At 42.2% G+C, this 5,384-nt stretch overlaps 1 non-coding gene across 1 annotated transcript; it reads left to right on the forward strand.

Moving 5' to 3' along the window:
* Positions 1 to 403: 403 nt before the first annotated feature.
* TRNAS-CGA (transfer RNA serine (anticodon CGA)) lies at positions 404 to 476 on the forward strand. The gene has a single exon. It is a non-coding gene; the product is annotated as a tRNA-Ser (tRNA).
* Positions 477 to 5,384: the final 4,908 nt, after the last annotated feature.

Genomic DNA, 5,384 nt, shown 5'->3' on the forward strand with positions numbered 1-5,384 from the left:
AGGGGGTTAACCGAGGGTCCCGATTTTATTAGTCATATCATAAAAAGCCAACAAACATTCACACCAAGGACCACGTAGGGGAAATAACTTGTGCTGAATAAATGAAATAAGGAAACGAAGAATTAATGGAAAATAAAGTGGATGAAAAAACAACTTGCCGCAGGTGGGAACCGAACCCACAACATACGAGGGTCTCGAATCCGGCTACATTGATGCCTTCAGGTAGCATATGTGGGTTTATTGACCAGTTGCCTTCACCCAAAAAGATCACGTTCTCGTGACGCCTGCGGCAATAAGGACTTGCCACGTCCGCCGCCAAGGTCTGTGTGTGGTGGCGCTGGCTAACACTCCCAGGGTTTTACTACGACACATAAATACCCAAGAAAGTGGATGGGAAAACAGCGCCGCGGTAGCTCAATTGGTAGAGCATCGCACGCGAAATGCGAAGGTTGTGGGTTCGGTTCCCACCTGCGGCAAGCTTTTTCATCCGCTGTAATTCTCATTAATTCTTCGTTTCTTTATTTCATTTATTCAGCACCAGTAATTTCCCCTATGTGGTGCTTGGTGTCAATGTTTGTTGGCTTCTTATGATATATATATATATATATATATATATATATATATATATATATATATATATATATATATATATATATATATATATATATATATTTCGAGCCAAGCACACACTAATGTTCTTGGCTCGAAATTTTCATCCGTGTGCTCTGGCAACCAACAAGTTATTATACACGACATACGTAAGGCCTATTCTTGAATACGCGTGCACGATATGGGACCCTTATAAGGACAACCTTAAGTACATCTTAGAGCGCGCGCAAAACCGAGCGGCACGCTTTATCACTGCGAGCTATCGCAGATCTAGTAGCGTCACACAAATGAAAATACGCCTAGCGCTTTCGACGTTAGCCGAACGCCGGCGCTGCTTGCGTCTCAAATTTTTTCATAAGATATATTACAACAACACTGGCATTAATAAATCAAAATACATGCTTAACCCGCATTACACATCCCATCGCCGTGAACACCCATTAAAAGTAAGGCCAGTGAAGTAAAAAACGAACTTGTTAAAGTATTCTTTTTTTTTCCAAAACCATCAATGAATGGAATGCTCTGCCTCAGGATACCGTTTCTAAAACATCAAATTCAGCCTTTTTCAATGAACTGCTTGACATGTGATCATTTCGCGTGTTTCGATGTTTTTCCCCTCTTTTTTTTCTCTTTTTACTTTTCGCGTTTGCTTGCCTACTATATGTATTTCTGAGTGTAGATGCGTTCATATGTTCATGTATGCCCATGTATGTGTGTATGTATGAACATGAAGTCCATTTCTTCTTTCTTCTCCTTTTTGTTTTGAGATAGTTATGCTGCCTGCACTGCATTATTCGTCACCGTGTTTTTTTTTTTGTTATATAGCCATAATTACAACTGTTTAACGTATGTATTACTTCCCCCCCCACTGTAATGCAGTGCAGGCAGCATAACTATCTCAAAACAAAAAGGAGAAGAAAGAAGAAATGGACTTCATGTACATACATACACACATACATGGGCATACATGAACATATGAACGCATCTACACTCAGAAATACATATAGTAGGCAAGTATATATATATATATATCTATATATATATATATATATATATATATATATATATATATATATATATATATATATATATATATATATATATATATATATATATATATATATATATATATGTACATATATGTCACCCACAATGGCCCAGCGCAAGCCACTATACGGACTATTAGCAAGACAAGCAACGCTCGACACAATGATAACATCGAGCACACTCGTCTATCGTCGAAAGTCTGATAATCGGGTCAAGCTCGTCGGCGGTTCTATACATGACTCGTCGAAGGTTCGAGCGTAATGGCTGGTGCCCGGGCGCCTTCCCGAAAGTTACCACACAATTGGTGGCGCGCACAGAATCTGTATATGCACCTGCAGGTTCGACAACAACAGACAATGCGGATAGAACGAGCGATAAGATTCGAGAAACTTACGATACAGAAAGGCGCTTCATGCGTTGAGCGATACCATTATAACACAGATTGGCTTCGTGAGATGCGTTCGCCTAAATCATGAACAGTTTGTAGGTGTGTCAATATATGTAAGGTGTCCCGAGTAAATTGTGTGAAAATTTAGAAAATATGTGAGTGCCACGTCGCTGGCCGTCATTTGGAGCAAATCAAGCTACTTTTTGTAATTCGCCTAAATACACAATTCGTTATTCGTATAATATAACTAGTTATCAGCGAAAAGTACTGACTAGTGGCGACTATGGTCGCGTCGCACTTTCTTGTGTTTTGCAGCCTTTCTTTCAGGCTTGGAAAGAATATCTATGTAACACGTATTGAGCAACAGAAAGAGGGGTCGGGTATGTTTCAGGATGGTCTGGAATTTTCTCATAGACCGTTTCGCTCTGAATATAATAGTTAATCTAGTTGATTGATTAATAACGTTAACTAATAGCTGGCCGTTCGGCTGGCGTGCGGCTCAGTGGGTATACGATGACCTACGAAATGACTGACATACCACGTGCCCGCTAAGTAGAAAGTCGGCATGAATTATCCAATAAAGATAATCACATAAATATAAAGCTATTTCGTACAAACGGGCAACGTGTACATTCTAGAGTATTGAACGCTGGTGCGGTTATTTATCCATTTATTGAGCTATTCGAAGCACGCGTCCGCCTGAACAGAGAGAGAGAGAAATAGAAGACAGGAAAGGCAAGGCGGTTAACGAGACGCACGTCCGGTTTGCTACCCTGCACTGGGGAAAGGGGGTGTGGAGAGAGAGAGAGCAGTTTCGCGCACAGTGGAAGTTTCGCACCGTGTCTGCACACGATTCCCAAGACATGCTGACTTGAGGTATACTTCAAGAGCGCTTTCCTGAACAGACCTGAACAAAAAGCTCGTAGAATTATCTAACAGCTGTTCTTTTTTGTTCGGAACGCTTTCTTCTTAAGTTATAGCCTCGGCGTTCTAGTTAAGATCGTCCCAAACTGTCAGAGGTACGCTTCTTGGAAACTGTTAGCCGGGAGGTCAATGTATTTCGTAGCAAATTTTAAGCTCGCGTGCCTCGAAAATGGTGCTACTCTCAGGGTGTCTGCTATGCACATGGGAATTCACAACTCATCGGCTTCAATTTTGCAACTACAACGTATCCCACGTCTTCATCTTCACGCCATCGCCGGGATATACAGCGGTCGTGAGACAGTTGTCGTCACGTGATCTCACGCCACTGTCGTCTTGTGGTCATGGACATCCGATTCTCGTCGTACAGTCGTCGTCACCCTACACTCGTCATTTTGTTGTCGTCATTGCTATCCGTTTAACAGCAAGAGGCCAGTATAAGGCAACCAAAATAATTACCTACACCCACAAGAAGATATTGTATGGCTGGGACAAAGAGAGAAGAATCAAAACGAGATAGCAAAGTGATGGGCCATTCTTATCTTTTCACGCGACAATTACTTGCTCTAAAAAGTGCGATGAACACAAGTTTCCCGAATATCCGATAACGCTTATTGAATCAAAAGAGAATTTCCACGTATGAACAAAAAAGAAAGGGCTATGGTTTATCACACAATAGAACTTGTTCTGAAACAGTCAAAAAAGCATCATTTTTTACCAGTGAGCTGTGTAACTTTACTTTGCAACGAAGTTTACGGGAAGGCATTGAAAACAGGAAATCCCAACTACTTTAGCATTAAAAACTTAACTTTAACAACATAGCAATTTAAAAGACGATAATACGTGGCTCTTCAACATAGTGTTACGGTTACACCTTTCTCCACTATATGAACAGTAGTTCTCTTGCTTATTAATAATTTGCTTTATGGTGGATTTATGGGACAAAGCTTTGTGTTTTTTCATGTCGTTCAGAATTATATACACTCATATACATTCATATATATACTGATGTCGTGTTTTAAGTTGCATAACACTCAATGCTTTCGTTTGCTTTTGCTGCTGCAATGTGTATCATAAACATGGGCCAACACTAGCTTCGGCTGTCGACCTAACATATTTTTTTGCGCATTATGTATATACTCATAGAAGAACATAAATGACGAAAAAATATATTAATTTCCCTTTGGGAAACGACTACGCCAAAGGCACTTTTCCTGCTGAAGTGGTTTGCTGTGCAGTGAAAGTGCCTTGAGAAAATTTGATGTTTCAGCGGGTCTCAAAACACATGGGTTCGAAGGGGCTTTTTCTGCCAAGGTTGAATGTACTGCAGTGAAAGTGCCTTCAGAAGCTCTGATGTTTCAAAAGGTCTCGAAACCTATGGGTCTAAAGGATCTGTTACTGCTAAAGCGGATTGTACTGCAATGAAGGTGCCTTGAGAGAGAGAGAGAGAAAGCAAGGTGAAGACAGGCAGTGAGATCAACCAGACAGGCGTCCGGTTTACTACCCTACCCTGCGTGTAACTTTAAGAGACAGGAAGAGAGCGGTGTCGATCGGAGAGCAAACGGGGACAGCCGCTCTTCTGGTTGACATTAAGAGAAAAAAATGGAGCTGGGCAGGCCATGTAATGCGTAAGGTAGATAACCGATGCGCCATTAGAGTTACAGAATGAGTGCCAAAGAAAGTGTAGCTGAGGACGGCAGAGAACTAGTTAGGATGGTGAAATCAGGAAATTTGCAGGCACATGTTAGAATCAGCTAGTGCAAGACAGGGGTAATTGGAGATCGCAGGTAGAGGCCTTCGTCCTGCAGTGGCACAAAGATAGGCTAGTGGCGGTGGTGGTGGTGATGATGATGATGATGATGATGATGATGATTACTGGGGGAAGGGAAATGTGAATAGAATGATGAAAAGGATGAGAGCGAAAACTCTCTGGGCATGCTGCACAATCGCCTTGAAACCAAAGTCCAAGCAAGTTCCCCGTCGATACACTGGGCTGCCGTCATTCAGGGTTGGTATTCTATAAGAGCTCACCTAGTGGTCTGTACATTTCTGCCTCTGCTGATTGGATGCAGCCGTACGAGCGAGGAGGAGACGCGCGGTCCTAGCCAATCAGCAGCAGCCGAAATGGACAGTCCACCTAGGTGAACTCTTACAGAATCCCCCCCCCCCTGTTGTCTGAAGCTAATCTTGATGTTTCCCCATAGCTGGCGTTGCGCGTTGAAATCACCTGGGATGACCAAGTACGTTAGTAGTATACGTTTCAGTACTTGACAGTGTATCGTTAGAGTAAACCGCAGCCTTTTTCTCTTCAGTGCGACTAGAATTCTGCTGGTGAGCCATGGTGCTTACTCAAAACTTTCAAGCAGTGCATTTAGAACGTCTAGCACTTGCACGGCCCTGCACTTCGCGTTGAAGGAGC

Source organism: Dermacentor albipictus, chromosome 7 (genome assembly GCF_038994185.2).
Source record: "Dermacentor albipictus isolate Rhodes 1998 colony chromosome 7, USDA_Dalb.pri_finalv2, whole genome shotgun sequence".
NCBI classification, from domain to species: domain Eukaryota; kingdom Metazoa; phylum Arthropoda; class Arachnida; order Ixodida; family Ixodidae; genus Dermacentor; species Dermacentor albipictus.